General features: G+C 26.2%; 1 protein-coding gene across 1 annotated transcript in view; it reads left to right on the forward strand.

Annotated features, from left to right (window-relative positions):
• Positions 1 to 18,727, forward strand: part of LOC107453725 (lachesin) — a 282,317-nt gene that overhangs the window by 54,455 nt on the left and 209,135 nt on the right. The gene's annotated exons all lie outside the window — the stretch shown is intronic.

The following is an 18,727-nucleotide window of genomic DNA, read 5'->3' on the forward strand; positions in this document are numbered from 1 at the left end:
TCTGTTCCAAAACGACTTGGACAAAATGACTAGTGACCTTCAATATATATTCGATTTTAGAACATTCAGATGACGAATTAGTTTTGATTCGAATGATATTTTTTGGACAATCAAAAAGGAGTTAAATAAGACATTATACTGTATGTTTACAGCCAAAACAACACCGGTAATTTTATTGTGACATAAATATTTTTTGTAGTATTACCAATGCTAAAATGCGATTGAATTTAACCATATACCATAATTCTCCAATGCATATATAAATATTAAACCCTCCTAGTGATAAATATTAATAGCAAATATCTTGTGTGCGTTGGATGATAATATGTACTTACTTAAATTTTACATCCATTTATTATCAAATCCATCAAATATATTGACAGTTTTTGCATTTGAAAAAAAATACGCAGTTTTCTTTTAAGAAGTACTTCATTATGTTTAGTATTTATATAGCCTTAAATATTAAATGGTTTGTTTATCATGGATGGGTTTTGTGAAATGGAATTACACCTTTTAAATGAATTTTTTATCAATTAGCAAAGAAAAGAAATGTATTATTTTAGAATTTCTAAACTTTAAAGTAATATTTGTATTAGAATGTTGCTTTATAATTTCAGATTTCGAGAATAAATGATTTAAAAATGATTCATGAAAATTTTTCATTTGTTTGAACTATAAATTAAGTAAATGCAGCAATACATCATACTAAATATGATATATTGATATGATATCATAAATATTATTATCTTCAGAACAGGGAAATTCTTATAATCCTTAATATCCAAAATATATTTCTTCTTCATAAGGAATTCTTTTGTACAACTCTATGTGTTTGATTGAAATAAGATTAAAACATCAAAGCTCTTTTGTCTTTCATTTTAAACCAGAGAAAAAACACCACTGCTTTCAATATTTTGATATCAAGGCACAACAAAATAAAAATCCAGTCAAGATGGTGTCAAAAGAAAAATAGCAGATGTTACTGATTCTAGTTATTTTTTGCTGTCAATGGATTTCAATTTCAACAATTCTAAGGAACAAAGAAGCACCACATCTTCCTTTTTTTTCCTTTTAAGAGCAGCGATGCACAAAGCTTTTTAAGTTGCTATCGAATACCAAGAAGAAAAAAATATTTTGAAGATCAGCAGATATAGCTAGTATGTGTAGCAAAGCGTAGCTAGTACAAAGTCGTTTTTCTATGCATAAACATATGAACTTTAGCTGTCATTTTTTCTCTTTAGATAAGATAGTTTTTACAGTATATAAATAGTTGATTTGAGTAAATATATATAAATAGTCAAGGTGATGTAAGTTGAAATCCGGCTTTTAAAAATGCCAGATTCCATTGCCGGAAAATTGCATTTTTAAAAGCTGCAGAAATCGAATCACTTATCAGAATTAGCTAAAATTAAGATGTCCGCAAATAAAGAATGTAGGTAGCTGTATCCAATATCAGCTAGCTATGCTGGTATAGATTGCTGATATCCAATGTATTCTAGGTCTGTTGATATACTTAGCTGATATCAAATATGAGCTAGCCATGTTGATATAGATAGTTGATGCATTGCTTAGCTTGTACAAAAACGTTTTTCTATGCATAAGCACGCAACCATGCGTCATCTTTTTGCTAATAAGTAAATAAATAGATGCCGTAAATAAAAAAACATAAATAAACAAAGTGGTACTAGTTGAATTCCGACAGTTTTAGAAGTTGCAAAAATGTAATCAATTATCAGAATTATCTAAAGTTTGAATGAGATAGAATATAGATAGCTGAATATAGATAGCTGATATCCAATACCAGCTTTGTTAACATAGATAGCTAAAGCAAGATATAAAAAATTCGAATGTCTCCAAAAAAAATTTTTTTATGAAGAAAACATGTTTTAGTGGGCATATTTTAATATTTTAATTTAAGATCTTCAATTATTGCCCTATTTAAAAAAATGTTCCCTAATTCAATTCACTCGACATTACTAAATAAAAAAATACAATTAGGGGAGAGTCGGGTAGCCCCGCCCACTTAAGGAGTATTGTTTATATTTCTGAATAATATTGAGTAATAATCAATATTTTTGTATGTTTCTATTGTTTTATCATCTAATTAAATAATGCAAAAAGAATAAGCCCAAAAAAGAATAGTTTAACTTAAAAAATTAGAAATTTAAAAAACATGTTTTTCAGCTCCTTTAAAAATGTGTGGGGTAGCCCCGCCCTGTTACAAAAATTATGTTTTTTACCGTTTTTCTAGGTGTAAATGAAAATGACACATATGTATTGACAATAGATAAACCTCGTTTATCATTTTTATCACAAAATTATTTTATTTATTACATATTTATATACTTTTAGTGAATTCTACCATTTAGTAACAATCATTTAATAACAACAATATTTGTTGTTAAAAATGCATATAACATTCAAATTTGAAGCAATAAAATAATAATCTTTGCAACCGTGCATTTATCGGCGAAATAAAATTGGGCGGTGATACCTGACATTCGTGTGAGCGGGGCTACCCGAAATAGAATTTCTTAGTAAATTTGTAATTATTTGAACAATTTTTCACATATAAACTTCTTTCTTTGTGCAAATTAAACTTAAGACTACATACTTTAATGCTGTATGTATAGAAAAAATTATTTTTTTAGTATTAAAATGAAGTTTAATCGAAACATTCAACCAATTTTTCTTAATTTCATGACTACTGTATTCAACATATTTTCAAAACTATTGCTTACCATGTTAACAGCTGCATAAACTTTGAAAATAATCTTTTTTTAATATAACAATTAATGTCCGATGGCCCATTGACTTGAAAAAGTATTCTATACATATGAAATTGACAGTTTGCGGGGCAACCTGACTCTCCCCTATGTATCAAATTAAAGATTATTTATTTATTTTGAGCACTGGAAAATTTAAATATATCATATGTGAAATTTTTTTAAATAAAATTTAGTGAAATAAAATATGATTTTTAAATGCTCACTTAATCACTGAAATTTTATTTAAACTCGCAACACAATCTAGTTTCTCAATATTCCAGAAAATCTTAATAAAAATAAACAGAGCACTATTTTCATTCGGGTCTCTTTTTAAACATGTTTAAGATGTATTACTCTTTCTCCTAAATCTTTACTTAAAACTCTTCAATATTTGCATATGTTTCTTACCGTTGGTGTTGGTTCTTTAACTGCCTGGTGCACTCAACTTGTGTCGAGAAATATTCTGAAAAATTTGATCTTCTTTATTCTTAACAATCCCTTGATACTAAGGGTCCCTTTTTAACAATAGACAGAAACTTTATTCTTAAGGAGTAAAATGAGATTGCATCAATTTCTTAGGTATCGCACCGTGTTTCTTGCATATGTAAGACAGGATCGGCGTTGAATACATCCGGTGTATGGTGATTATTTCCCTTGAGAACTTATTCAGAAAGCTTTTTGTTGTTCCAGTATTTCGTATTTCATAAGACATATGCATCGTATTTAGTTGAGACAAGTTTCTTTATCACTTATTTTACATAAAAAATGCGACACGTATTTATAAAATTAAACAACACTTTGTAAGAGTTAAAATTTTTTTAAAAATAGCATAAAGGCATTTTAATACAATTTATTTGAGTCTCTTTCGCACTAGTGTCACATATTATAAGATCTTCTAGGCAGATGAGATTTGAATATTTCGTTTATTTAAAAATATAGAAAACGAGGTGCATTTGGCAAATTAATTATTCGTCAATAAATAATACGCTTATAAAATTTATCGATTAAATCTGTCAATGGATATTAAACCCATATATTTACCGATTACGTTTTTTGATGGATATTATATTGAAACATTTCTTGATTAAATTATCGATGGTCATTGTGCCGAGAAATTTGTAAAGTAATAATTATACTGAGAAATTTATCGATAAATTTAGCAATGGATAAATTTATCGATGTATCTCACCCTGGGAAACCGTATGGTCAAAACTACCTGAATGTTTACAGCATTCAGGTAGTTTCTAAGTGTTTCCCGTTCTATGGGAACATCAAAAAATTCGGTAACTTTTACCAATATGCGTTTTGTTTATGATCTTCGTAAAATTAACAATAAAATATAAATTCATAATATGTGATATAATTATGTATATTTTGTTAAAATTGGTAATTTTTAAACAATAACTTAGCATAAAAACCATAGCATAACGTAAAAACCATTTATTCGGTAAGATTTACTTTCAGTTCTGTATTTGTAGTAAGAACTATAATTTTAAAAACCAGAAGTTTTGGTAAACCAGCTTCATACGAAAGGAAAAAATTGCCAAAAGTTTGGTTTAAATACAGTAGGGGAGAGTCGGGTAGCCCCGCCTACAGTCAATTTCATATGTATAGAATGTTTTTTCAAGTCAATGGGCCATCGGACATTAATTGTTATATTAAAAAAAGATTAATTTCAATGTTTCAAGTATTTATGCAGCTGTTAACATGGTAAACAATAGTTTTGAAAATATGTTGAATACAGTAGTCATGAAATTAAGAAAAATTGGCTGAATGTTTCGATTAAACTTCATTTTAATACTAAAAAAATAATTTTTTCTATATATACAGCATTAAAGTATGTAGTCTTAAGTTTAATTTGCACAAAGAAAGAAGTTTATATGTGAAAAATTGTTCGAGTAATTAAAAATTTACAAAAAATTTGGATTTCGGGTAGCCCCGCTCACATGAATGTCGGATATCACCGTCCAATTTTATTTCGTCGATAAATGTACGGTTGCAAAGATTATTATTTCATTGCTTCAAATTTGAATGTTATATGCATTTTTAACAAAAAATATTGTTGTTATTAAATGATTTTTATTAAATGATAAAATTCACTAAAAGTATATAAATATGTAATGATAAAATAATTTTGTGATAAAAATGATAAATGTTTATCTATTGTCAATACATTGGTCACTTTCATTTACACCTGAAAAAACAGTCAAAAATCATAATTTTTGTAGCTGGGCAGGGTTACCCGACACATTTTGAAAAGAGCTGAAAAACATGTTTTTTTAATTTCTATTTTTTTTAAGTTGAATTATTCTTTTTTTGGTTTATTCTTTTTGAATTATTTAATTAGATGGTAAAACAATAGAAACATACAAAAATATTGATTATTACTCAATATTACACAGAAATATAACCAATACTCCTTCAGTGGGTGGGGCTACCCGACTCTCCCCTATATTTTAGTTTTATCAACCAGTATATTTCTTTTTACCGGAAACGTCATAATCATTCAGTGCGGTAATTTTAATGGGACTTTTTTTCTGTTTAATAATTAATTTTAGTGTAGTTTTTTATGACGAATTTCCATAATTTTTTTTAAATTAACCATCAAGAATTAGTTATTTATCTTTGGTTAGATTAAAATATAACTGTCCCTTTAAAGTGTAGGAAAGGAATGGAAAGTGACACTTGGTGCAATTTAAGGTTTGCAGTTGATTAAAAAAATAAGGTTGCTTCTTGAATGTTCAGTCGATACCAAAGATTACCTTTCTTAATGATTAATATGCTAAATTTTCAGATTTTGCCAGATTGTTAAAATTATTCGTTGTTATTAGAATAAGTTCTCTTCGATCGTTATTGAACATTCTGTATGTTAATTTTATTTTATAACCGTCATTGAACAGCAGACCCAATTTGTGGGTTTGCTCCATAGTCTTGTAATTTTGAATCCAATCCAGAAGACAAGGGAACTCTTGGAACTAATATTTCGAGAAATTTGCCTTCGTGGAGGAATTTTTGAGGGAACTAACCCGCATTTTTATTGCATGGAGAGGAAGATCACGAGAACCTCCCACGGTTAGCTTGACGGCGACGGGACTCAAACCCACGATCCGTCTACCACTGAGGATATTTCACGTCAGCTCTGTCGTTGGTGCAAGCCGGATGCGGATTCGTGCCTGCCTGCCATCGCTGGGATTGGAACCCGCGTTACCTTATAGGAAGACGAACTCTCTATCCTCTGAGCCATCAAGGCTATTATTTTAAAAATAATTCTAAAAAATTTAAACATGAAGAAAAGTCAATATTTTGGGAAAAGAAACATCGTAGTATTTGAAATTTAATTTCAGCACTGCATTGTCTGAGCTTATAAAAATTTGGAGAAAAAAATAGGTAGCATTTATTTATTTGAATTATTTGAATCTAGTGGAAAAATCTCACCGAATTGGTGGTTTTTAAATAAAATGAGCACTTTTTTTTAAAAAGACAAATTGTTTTTCATATTTATCCGTTCTTAATCTCAGATAATTCTTAACGGCAAGATGTTATAGTTACATAAGGAAAATCTCATCTTTGCATCAAAATTAAATGGTGCCATTTTGTTTTTTTTTTGAGAAAGAGCTTCCAAAAGCTCCGTTAAGGGCGTGCCATAAACAAAAGCTTTTTTAGTACATATTTAAGAACTTCTCAAATGTATTAATTGTTTTTTCCCTTGATATGAAATGAATTTAACTAACTTTGTATATGAAATAAATTTTACTAACATTAAGGACCCTAATATAAACATTAATAGCTAGGTTATTTATCAACTTTCGCGTCATTGTTGTATTGCGTACATTGAACAAACTAAACGTTCCTTTAAATTTTAATTTAAGTTACGTTTAATTTTGATTTAAGGAAGATAGGTTTAAAATTGGGACATAAACCAATCCTCAATGGCTCTACATGATTGAAATTCTAATGATAGGTTTGAGATTTATTCTGCTAAAACTTCTTACCCCTGTTCTTCTTCATCTTTGATTTTTAGGAAGTATTTGCATATTTTGAAAAATGCTAATAATTAGTTAAGGATCTTTCCAATGTCACATTGTTTCCTAATATTTGGAAATCTATTCTAATATAACCTATTGACCACCCCTTCTTATTATCCTGTTCAAACTACCCTTTTAGTTAAACCATTTTTCACTTGTTTCTTTATTTATTTTGATATCATGACAAAGGTTCTTGTTCACACAAACAAAACCACAGCATGTCCATTTCTGTACTTTCATTTGTGTTTTATACACAGTTTTTTTCTCTTTAGTCTACATGTCACAAAATATACCCAATAAAATATACTATTTAAAATATGAATAGGTAAAATATACTGTTTGCTATATGAATTTTATTAGAGAGGTTAGTTTATGAATAATAGAAATTTTGATTTATGCTCTTTATTATTCAAGAGCAATGTTTATATATCATTTGTATATGATTTAAATAATTAGTGAAGTTAAAATGTATGGCATTAATATTAATTTACAGTTAAAAATGAAAGAAAAACTGCTTTACGTGAGAAAACACAAATAATCAATAAAATCAACAAGAATGTCTTTTCCTGGAGATATTTGCATTAAGCATGTTTGCAAGCAAACTACAAATACATTATAGATACAAAGTAAGCTGTACAAGGAATTGAAAGAAGAAATTGTATAAAATTTTCCAAATAAATGCTTATACTTTATGGAAACATAAAGCTTTTAATTGTGTCTATTGTCTGTTTAAAACAAAACTTTCTAATTTAAATTTATATTTAGATATTCTTTTTTATTTGTAATTTTAAAGAAAAAAAGTCATTCAAAAAAATCAAAATGCTTTTTATCCAATTTCAAAATTGAGCAATTCTTTTAATTCGTTTTAGCTTCAAAGATAATAAATGCTCTTCTTTCTAAAGTTGTCATGATTGGAGTTAGAAAAAAAGGCTTCAATTCTTTTTTTCGATTAATTATCTTATCTCTTATTTTAATTTTTCTCAATTTAAGAAAGTTGTACTGCTAAAGAAATTCTTTCCTTCTCATCCAATTATCAAAAGAAGAATGAATAGTTTTCTAACCTGTTTTTGTTTTATTAGAAAGCAAAATATAAAATTCCTAGTTATAAAGAACATAGTCCATTGGATTTAAAACCTCTAGAGACTTATAACATTTGAATTCTTTATTTTTTTGTTAGTTTGCTTTTACTAAGAGATAAGAATATTTTCTTAAACTGTAAAAACACTTAGCTTTTTCACTTTTGTCAATAGTAATAATGGGCTTCCTTTGAGGGCACTTTTTCTAATTAATGATTGAAGAAAAAGGGAAAATCAATAATGAATCGTTAGTTTATTTAGTTCGTAAAAATACAGCTTATAAACAGATGCACTGTTAGAAATTTCTCAGAAAAAAATGGTTAAATTACAATTTATTTAATTGTTATTTTACCATACATAAACAGAACAGTCAAATAACCATAAATAAGATGGTATTCAAACTGTTTGAAAAAACCGTTTATTAACTGCTTTCACCTAATATGATTAAACAACCAGGATTTTATTGCAACAACTAAGCGCACTTAATAAAGCAACTTAGTTCAGTACAGCTGGACATATACTATAGCCAAGAGGGCTAGTCTAGAAGTCTATTGACCGACGGGACTAGGTTCGAGTTCCAGCGTTGATACCACAAATTTTCTCCATTTCCTTCAACACAAAAGAGTTTCCAGTGTACTGCAGTCTCCAATTATTCATTGTTTGTATTTTTTAAGTTTCTTTTTCTCTAATTTTTACAAAATATTACAATAAAAACCTTTTATATTGATTAAAAGTTTAAATTTATATTTTTTCGAATGGTATACAGAGCAATTTGAGTACTAAGTGCTGTAAAAATAGTCTGTTGTATAGTTGTCCTTTTTTAGGTGTTAAGGTAAACTAAAATTGTTACACTTAATGTAGTACACTTAATGTTACTGTAATTTCTCTGCTATGATTTTTTTTATCTAGTTTTGACACGTTTGTTGACCGAAATCACATATTTTTATTCGAATTAAAATGAATTTAATACTTATTGCCAAAATATTTTGTTTTACAAAAAGAAGTAGGAAATAATATATACACTCTAATTCCTTCAATCAACTGCTATTTTGACAGTTTTATATAATTTTTTGTACGGTAATTTCAGTTCTGTACATAAAAACTTGTTTCATTTACATCAACACCAAAAATGGTGGCAAATATACACCCTTTTTTTACTGTGAACGAACAGAGTTATGAAGATGTCTTTAATCATAGGGGAATATGAGTAAAGCAAAATTTAACTCCATTCTAACATTTGCAAAGGCTAAGTTGTTGTAAGTCTAATTTTCTCAATGCAGAAATTTTCTTTTCTCATTGGAGTAATAAATTCCAGAAATAGGTCTTGGTGTTTTTAAGACGAATATAGTAGCTTTTTAATCCATATAATTTTAGTGAGAACCTTTAACTGACAAGTTTTCATTTGCCAAGGCTTGTTCCAAGAGTTCAAATTCGAATGAAATTTTGAATTACAAACTTCTACATTTGCACAAAATCTGTCCCATAGCTATCAAATTAAATTTTTAAAAATACGACTTCTAAAAAATGTATTACTCAAAAACTATTTGACCAATTTGTGTCAAATTTGGTAATTTTCTTATTCAAACTTACGCAATTTTTAAAGATTAAAAATTGTATACATTACAATTAAAACTTTTTTGACAACTATTAAATAAAATAACAAAAAAGAAATTCAAAATTTTCTTTTTTAAATAAATATTTCTTTTAAGTAAAGAACTTTTATAATTGTGTGCAAATTCACATCGATTCACTTAAAATTTATAAAGATATAAATTTGAATTAGCACTGTTTTCCTAAACTTTTTCCCTTACACTGATTACCTAAAATATAAGAACCATATTTTCTAGTTTGCAGGATTAACCTCATATTTTGAAAATCAAATATTCAAGTCAGTCAAAATAGCTTATGCTTACTTAAAAAAAAAGCGTTTTTCTGATTTTGTAACTTTAAATAATGACTGCGCTTAGCATATTTAAAGTTTAGGAACTCCAACCGTTAAGATTAAGTCTTAGACGTGAAAACCAATCATTAGATTTTAAATTCTTTAGGGTGCCCATTTTTTCCTATTCTATGTAACATAGAAAGAAATAAACGAAAAGGTCATATTAGAATTCATATTCATATTTAGAGAGTTGTATTAGAATTCATGTTAGACGGTCATATTTGGAATAAAATATTAGAATCACGGTGTCTTTGCTAAAGTCGAAATATTTAGAAATGAGTGCGTCAATTTTAGTTTTAAAGGAATAAAAACTCTTTATTTTTGTAAAAATTATTTGCATATGCTTGATCTTTTTACCAAAATAGCTCAAATGATTTTAGAAACAGAGAAACATAATATAACGTTTTTTCAATACTTGCAACAATGTAGAAAACTGTTTCAAAACGTCCTAGAAACGACTTTTTTGTCACCTAAAATGTAGCAATATGTGTTTTATTTGTTACATGAAAACGAATATTTTTTTATGTTCAAAGTAACTTCAAATGACACAACGTAAAAACACAAAAAAGAAAGGCAATGCTTTCTTTTGCTGACTAATATGTTAGAAGACAAAATAAAACATTACGAAGAAAATTGACATCTTGTTTTGATATTGTATTCTATTTAAAGGGCTCTGAGTTTTTCAAAAAGATTTTTCTTACTTTTTTTAAAGTTTATATTGTGTGAAAATGTTTGTTATACAATGTTTTTCTGCATGAACAGTTATTCTACAGCGTTATTTTTCGAAACATTATAGTAAAAGATAATTGCATTTTTTGCATTGGTTATGAGATTTTTAAAAGTTTTAAATTTATTTTTAAAGAAAAGCTTTAAAAATAAACATTTCAGCACTTGTAACAAATTAAATAAAATATGTATGAAAAGAAAAATTTTTCAACAGATAAAAAAGAACCAGAAACGTCTAAAAAATGAATAAATTGACATATGAATATTGAAAATTCACTAGAAGCAATTGTTTAGCGAATTGTTTTACATTACAATTATATTATAATTGTTTTATATTACAGTGTATGACATAGCTAATTATAGTGATTGAATACTAATCTTCAATTATGCTAATATCCTAATGCTACCCGGAAACAAAAATATGGTCAAATTATTGTAATTCGTCATTAAGTTTTGGTAAAAAAAAGGAAAACGGAAAAAACAAACATAACTCTGGTTAATAAAACCAAAATATGCTGTATTTTTCAATTTGGTAATTCACCAGATTAAAACGAATATTCTGATTTTCTATTTATAATCTTTATTACTACACATTTTGTAAAAATTTCAAAACTGAAAAGTAATTTAAGCGAATAAATGATTTATATGCCATAATCTAATGTTCCATGATGAAATTATTTAGCGTCACCACATTTATCAAATTTTGCCACTTATTATAAAACTATATATTTTATTGTTAATTTTTTCCAAAATCATTACAAAAGAAGTATGATAAAAAATACTGCGGAACTATGAGAACTTTAACAACGAACTATATATATATATATATATATATATATATATATATATATATATATATATATATATATATATATATATATATATATATATATATATAGAGAGAGAGAGAGAGAGAGAGAAAGAAAGATAGATACACATGGACTGCATATACTCTGATAAAAGGATTCCAATCTAGTCTACTTTTTGACACACTTTTCAACTTATTTAACAAAAATTTTGTAATTGTCACTGCACAAATTTTTAATTATTCGAAAAAAAGAATTTTGAGCCACAAAATTTTTATTTTCATGTACGAATTCTCTGAAAATCAATTTTTGAAGAAAAACGTTCTCATCATATTTTTTGGTCTAACTACAATATTCAATTACAAAACGATCCAGATGTAAATTATAGTGAATTTTGAAATAACTTTTTGTTTTGTAATATTCGAATTTGATATGACAGACATACATCTCCACTAATAAATAACTACGATTGGATATGTTACCCCATCTTAATAAAATTACATAATTACTTTATTGTGTCCTGAAATAGTTGTTGAGGAATTTATGCTGGAATACTTAATCATTTTCAATAACAGTAAATAATCCGTAACTGAAATCAAATTTCTTAATGACTATCTGAACTTGATATAAATAGCATTATCGTATTTACCTAATTTAATGACGCTAATTAGCAGTGATATCGAATTACAATTAATGAAACTATTGTTATGTATTAAATTTTAAATACACCATCAGCTTGTCGAATTATTGCTTTGTCAGTATTGAGAGTAATAAATAAATTTGATGTATTTTTAAGAAAAGATAACAGCTCATTTCACAGAAAAGTTTTAATTTTATATTCTTTTATTTAATTTAATTTTATTTGATGATAAAAATTTAAATTTAGGTACACTATATATATATATATATATATATATATATATATATATATATATATATATATATATATATATATATATATATATATATATATATATATATATATATATATATATATATATATATATATATATATATATATATATATATATATATATATATATATATATATATATATATATATATATATATATTTATATATATATATATATATATATATATATATATATATATATATATATATATATATATATATATATATATATATATATATATATATATATATATATATATATAGAAAGATACACACAGCCTGCATATACTCTGATAAAAGGATTCCGATCTAGTCTACTTTTTGACACACTTTTCATTTAGTTAGATAATAATGCTTGAAGACGCGAAATTAATATCGAGTTTCCAGATCATTCGAAGTAGATAATCTGATTAGCATTAATCGTTACTCAAAATGAAGACATTTTCAAAACAATTTGCATTTACATCCATGACACAGGACTGATAAATTAATTCATAAACTTTGGTGCTAGCTTAATCATGCAATTATTCATAAGCTAGGACTGTCAGAAGTGAAATAAATGAAACTTAATGGTATTTCGTACTTATAATTAAAATTAAATGAAAGAAATCCATGCAAAGTTGAAAAATCAATTTTTTAAGGAAACCAGTGTATTTAGTTCTGCATTTGTTTCTCGTTGTAAAATGGAATATTTATATAATATTCATGAGATGACATGGATGTATACTGAATCATTTTATTTACAAAAAAAATCATAAGATTTAAGTTAACAGCTTGTTTTGAAAATGCAATATTTATTACTTAAAGAGTACTGAAATTTCAATTTGTGTGTAAATTTTTTAATTGTTCTATCCAAAAAAATACTTTGTAAACATATATTTTTATAATTCATATTGGAATTTACTAAAATAAGATTAAATTCTGACAAATTAATGTTTGAATGAAGAATATCCGTCCTAATTTGGATTTAATTCATATTTTTTAGTTACACTTAATTATCTTAGCTTAATTCGTCGAAAATGAAAAACAATTTTCAAGCATATTTTTTCATCTAATGAAATTCGAAAATTATATATCAAAATTTTGTTTCAGGAAACTATAGCAGATTAAAATACATATTATATAAAATATTTCTTGGAGTTATTATACATTGATTTTTAATATTTTTTTCCTCTGTAACTTATCGCCAAAAAGAAAATTCCCCTTCAATTTAAAATTTTCCTCTTCAAAGGAAATTATAAAAAAATGAAAAATTATCTTCAATAATAAAATGAAAAGTTTATCTGAGTGTGCGTGAGTTTTATAACTCCATAGCTGTTAGTGCATTTGGAGAGTGAATGAAAGGGGCAATTTCAGTCCCCCAATCTTAAAAATCGTTCAGAATTTAAAATTATATCGTTCAGAGGAACGTTTATATCTTTTGAAAAATTAACTTTTTGCTTCTGAACTAGAACAATGGCTTCAAAAATAGCCATTGTTTTAAAATGAACTATAAATGATTTTGCTTTATTTTATCTTCCTTAAGAAAACATCAGTTATGCTTGCTAACACATAGCTTGCAATGAAAAGAAGTTTATTTCCTGTTCTTTAATATCTATATAATTTTTATTTGTTACGTCTAATTGACCAACATGAACTAGGTAGTATAGGCTTACTACGTCACCAAATTAGTATTCCTAATGTTATATGAAAGTGTGTGCTTATTTTGCCTAAACTTATAATAATGAAACGAGTTTCTTCTAGTTTAATATATCTAATTTTTTTTTTGTAAAAACGAGTAACTTTCAATCATTTGGCATTTTTTTTTTTTAAATTTCGAGCTTACAGTTGGAAAAATCTCACCTCGAATTCTCACTTGGAACTGCAATACTTTTTCGATGTGTTTTTGTTTTCAACAATAATCATTATTGTATTGTTTGCAGACTAATAGCCCTTTTCCCTTCTAATAAGTTTTAGTTGATTCTAATGAGAATTTGCAGAACCTAATTGTTTAATAAAAATTTAAATTGTTTAATCTTTAGCAGCCTTTTTCCATAACTGATGTAGTTTGGTTTATAAATCAGTCTTCGTAGACCATATTTATTTCAACAGAAATTTGAATTTTTATGATGCTACAGATTTTTCATCCAAATGAGATATTTTAATAAGTTTTTCAAACAAAATCATTTCTTAACAAAAAAAATTTTTTTCAGCAAAACAATTTTTTTTCTTCAAAAGTTCGAAATTATTAGATATATTACAGCCTTATTTTATTTAAGTTCATTAATCTGTATCTTTGTGGAACATAATTATTTTTCACAACACTTCAATAATGTGCAACATTTTTGTCTAAATTAAGAAATTCTATCTTGTTATTTTTTTATAGCAAAAATAACAATTACTGTGTAAAAAATAGATATACAATAAAAATATCGGAAACCGATGATTTGATATTTTAAGATTTAAAACGCGATGATATTTCATGATACTTTGAGATTTAATGTATTTCAATCACAGTTTGTATTTGAGGTTATGTTGTAATTTTTTGCAACGGTGCATAGCTTTTTGCCAACGTAGTAAAAATAAATTTATAATATTGTAGCAATAGTGACGCATAGTAGTGTAAGAATCTCAATTCCGTATAAGAAATAGATTTATTATACACTGAACAATTATAAAACAAATGGAATTATGAAATAAATGAGCCTGAGAGTAATTTTATTAATGCTTTTAAGGTTGCTTACAGTTTTGATATAAGCTATAAAATTAAAAAATATCCTTTTCATCAATGCTACAATTCTAGAAATGCTTTTTTATTATTTCTTTTACTTTAGGAGAAGCATTTCTTAACCAAGCTAATATTTTTTTTCTAATGGGTCAATTTTTTTCAACTTTCTTAACCGATAGATTCGCTCATATTATTTGATTTGTGACGTATTAAAAAGAGAATATTAAACTATTAATAAAAATTTTGATTTTAATGTGAATTTGATTTGAAATCAAATCAAATTTGCCGTTTATAGATAATGCCCTGTTTTTGTAATTTATTTCGCAACGATATTTCTTTTCCTTTGGATATTCAAGCTAGTTAAATCACGTATTCGAATTTTAGGGTTTTAGAATCAATTTACATTTGACTAATAATTGTTGCAAACACATTATGTTGAAAATGTGTTTATGTAATTGATTAGATATCTTTATTAACTTATTTAATTTGGTTGAGGAGAATTATTACGTGTATTTAGCGCAGTCATCAATTAAATAAATTAATTTATATAATCCATAAATATGGAAATTTTCGGAACTAGCTTAATTACTCTTATAAATTTGATATGTTTAGATTATTATATTATATGTATTATATTACACACACACACACACACACACACATATATATATATATATATATATATATATATATATATATATATATATATATATATATATATATATATATATATATATATATATATATATATATATATATATATATATATATATATATATATATATATATATATAGCATAAATAATTACTTTACACCAACACACTCAGAAATAAAACTTTCACTTTTGACGATTCAGCAATCTTTGAGCTATTAAGAGAACTATTTCGTCACAAAATTGCGTGGTATGCGACCTCATCGTAGTGCATTGTAAAAGATTGTTTTTAGAATAAAGCTAGGAGAAGACTCGACGATCAAAAATAATGAAACAAAATAAGCTGACCGGTTGTATAGTGGCCAAGGAATTTGCCTTGTGTTTGGAAGAGCCCGGGTTCGTATCCCGCTTAGGATATAGGGGAAATTTATCTCACTGCTCTATGTTCTATGTTGTTTTATGTCTCAGTTCTATGTTGTCCGCGTTAAAGTGATTATTAGAAAGGTTAATCGTCACGAAGTTTTAAAAATAAAAGTAGAATGAGGAAATTCGTTTTCCCGAAGAAGTTACGGTAGCAATTTCACCACTTTGACGAAATATTCACTCGGTGCATAGATCAGGAAATGGTTTCCTCATAAATGAAAATAGTTTCATGATATTTGAGTATCCATTTTCAATAGTAAAAGTGGTGTTTCCGTAAGTGTTTTATTACACAGAAACCACTGGTAGTTCCCGATATAGTGAATTACTAAGAATACTTTATTTACTCTACTTGGTGTAACTATTTTTGTTATTCAAAACTTATAATTTTTCTAAGATATGATACTCGTAAATTTTTGCTTAGTTTTCTTTACGATACAATGTAAATTAAGAGTTATTAACTTGGGATGAGCATATATGCACTCTTTCTTCAAATAAATTTAGTTTATTAATTTATTAAATTTATTTAGTTTATTTAGATGACTCATAAGAAAAATCTGGTAACATTTTCGTACTGTGTGGCAATGACATTTCTGGTTAAAAGTTAGCAACAACATAGTTCTGGTAAATAAAACCAAAATACACGGATTGAGACCATCCATTAGCTAATTTTACCGTTTATATAATGATAATTTTATTGGGAATTTTGGTTTCAAAAAAAATAATTCTTATTTCCACACATTTAGTAAAAAAAAAATAAATAAATTTAATCGACATATTGGTTTTTATGCCATGCTCTAAGGTATCATATTATAAAAATTTACATTTATCAAATATTATAAAACCATATTTTATTGTTAATTGCCCCCAAATCATTACCAAAGCACTTCAGTAATAATTACTAAGCTTTTTATTGTTCCCATAGAACTAGAAAAACAGAATGTTTCTGGTAGTTTTGTTTTGGTTGTTTTGACCATCGTTATTTAAAAGGCAACTATAAGCTAACACGCTTCATCAAGTAGTTTCACCGATAAAAAAACTCAAAACTTGTTTATTAGAATGGAAATAAGGAATGGAAACAATCACATAAAAATAGTTAAGAGTAAAAAAAAATAGTCATATTACAAAAATAGCAAGAGTGTTGTTATATTAATTGTAACAAAAATGAGAATTTAAGATGCTTTTTTAAAGTTTTATTGCTAATAGTTGAATTGTAGTATTGATATAAGACATAAAATCATGAAGTTTCGTTCAAACAGTATGCAATCTGTCAATTTTTTTTCCTTTCCCGAGTTCAATACTATTACTAACAATGTAATGAATTTTATAAATTTACATTGTTAAATTTACATTTTATAAATTAAAATTAATATTAATGAATTAATTAGTTACTAAGAGCTAAAAAATAATAAAAAAATAATTAATCATGAGCTTAATTAGTTTAAGAACGTAAATTCCTAAAAATTACGTCTAATATCAGTTAAATGTATTGTTAATTTTCAAATAACATTCAAATGTAAACAAAATGTCGATGCAACAATATACATTAAAATAACCCGTACATAAGTCTTTAAAATGACGCACAATAACCGATTTTTTAACGAATCTCAAAAAGTGATCCATTTCTAGCTCTTAATTCTTCCTCCGGCTGTTGATTCTAAAAAAGTAAAAAAAAAAATTCTCTTCTGTTTCCTTTAGAAAGTTGATGGGGCGAGATCAAACAATTTGTCCAAATTAACTCTTTACAAAAATCGTATCCTCTGTGTTCAGAGGCTAAAGAAAACTATAGAAAGCAGGCAATTTAATCTCTTACGCTCTTACACCAATTGCATGGCTAGTGAAATGCTTCTGCGTTTTGCTTTCTTTTACTTAGGTTAAAAGAGAGAAAATATGTTGTCTTGAAAGAAGAAAAAATGACTCGAGATTTGTTGCATTATTTGTTGCTGAGCAAATACTCGATTGCTTTTCTTGTAAGAAATTTAATTCTTTTTAAAAGATCTTCGTTTCAACGTTTTCCTTTATAAATTTGGTTGCGTCATTGACTGTTGTTGGCATTTTTGTAATTATTAAAAGTTGCATTTAATAAATTTTTAGTAGGAAAGAACTTTTTTAAGATGCATCTTCTTTACACTAGAAATTTTTAAAAAATAATCTATTTAGTTGAATATAATATTTTGCACATAATTATTAATTGAAAAACAGAGTAAAATGCATACCATAATTCCTTGCAAATAGCTGTGCGTTTTAATGCAAACGTTTGTAAGAAAGGATTGAGGAATATTTTTCAAAAGAAACCAATTTTAACCAAATTGGTCTTTCTTCAATTTGGTTACTTATTCTTCTGAAATATGTTTCGAGTTTTTAACTTATGATAAGAACTGAAGAATTTTACTCTCAAAGCGATGAAAGCTATAAACTGCGTTGTTAGCAATACGTTATTAACAGTTTTAACAACATAAGTTTTTTTTAAAATTATTATAACAGTTCTGTATGAAGATTCTTTTAACAAAAACGCTGAATATGTCCACTATATGTGTTTCAATTTTTAATTATAATTTTTTAATTTTATTTTATAAAACGAAAAAAAAAATAATAATTCACCAAGTTACAATTATCAATGAAAAAAATACCAAATTGAGGTAAAGTTTACCGCTTCTCTTTTCCGCGTTCATCAAAACTCTCGATAAATTTT

This window comes from Parasteatoda tepidariorum, chromosome 7, assembly GCF_982258835.1.
Source record: "Parasteatoda tepidariorum strain Cologne lab strain chromosome 7, Ptep-v5.0, whole genome shotgun sequence".
Classification (NCBI taxonomy): Eukaryota; Metazoa; Arthropoda; class Arachnida; order Araneae; family Theridiidae; genus Parasteatoda; species Parasteatoda tepidariorum.